Raw genomic sequence first — 1,349 nt, 5'->3', positions numbered from 1 at the left:
TTTCTGCTCAATGGGTGTGAAAATTGTGGCACCCAGATCAGCTACAGACAAGAGTGGAGCTTTCAATGGAAATTTTAAACAAATAGGATCAGGATCCTGAAGCATTTCTTAGAAGAATTGTAACAGGAGATGAAATGTGGCTTTACCAGCATGATCCTGAAGACAAAGCACAATCAAAGCCATGGCTCCCAAGAGGTCGAAGTGGTCCAGTCAAAGCAAAAGTGATGGATCAAGAGTAAAGCTCGTGCCATCAGTTTTCTGAGATGCTCAAGGCATTTTGCTTGTTGACTTTCTAGAGGGCCAAAGAACAATTACATCCATTCATTATGACAATGTTTTGAGAAAGTTAGCTAAAGCTTTAGAAGAAAAATGCCCGGGAAAGCTTCACCAGAGAGTCCTTCTCCACCATGACAATGCTCCCGCTCATTCTTCTCATCAAATAAGGGCAATTTTGCAAGCGTTTTAATGGGAGATCATTAGGCATCCACCTTACAGTACTGATCTGGTTTCTTCTGCCTTCTTTTTTCCCCCTACTCTTAAAAAAAATCTTTAACAGACACCCATTTCTCTTCAGTTAATAATGTAAAAAAGATTGCATACTCATGGTTAAATTCCCAGGACCCTCAGTTCTTTAGGGATGGACTAAATACCTGGTATCATCTCTTACAAAAGTGCCTTGAACTTGATTTAGCTTACTTTGAGAAATAAAGTTTATATTTTTAATTTTTATCCTTTAATTCCATTTTTCCATGAACTTTTTGAAGTCCCCTCTCATATATGTTTTGGTTTTTGTCCACAGTTCCTAGCTTATAACTCCCATAACCCTTGTTGTTTTGTTATAATGTTGGGACTCTTTAGGCCTCAGAAAACAGTCTTTCTCTGACCTTCTCCTATCCTCCTTTCTTTCTCCCCAAGGCAAAAAATTCTCTGACCTACCTTATCTGAGTGTAGGTCATAAGACCTTCATTTCAGAAGGGGTCCTGTCCCATACCCTGGAGGAAGGAATGCTGCACAGACAGGCTGAGAAGAAGCAAAACAAACAGGTCTTGCTGGGTTTCTCTATCCAGTCTGTTAGCATTAGATCAGACCCTTTTTGTCCAATCACATATCTACACGATTGTCCATGCTTCAATCATGCCTGCATAATGAAGCTTCCATAAAAACCCAAGAGCACAGGGTTCAGGGAGCTTCTAGACAGCTGAACTCATCCACACGCTGGGAATGTGGCACACCCCAGCTGTGCGGGAATGGAAACTCCTACTCCTGGGTTCCTTCCAGACGTCACCTAATGTATCTCTTCATCTGGCTGTTTATTTGTATCCTTTAAAATATCCTTTATAATAAACCAG

This window comes from Galeopterus variegatus, unplaced genomic scaffold, assembly GCF_000696425.1.
Source record: "Galeopterus variegatus unplaced genomic scaffold, G_variegatus-3.0.2 Scaffold6972, whole genome shotgun sequence".
Classification (NCBI taxonomy): Eukaryota; Metazoa; Chordata; class Mammalia; order Dermoptera; family Cynocephalidae; genus Galeopterus; species Galeopterus variegatus.
Note: the sequence above shows the minus strand (reverse complement) of the source record.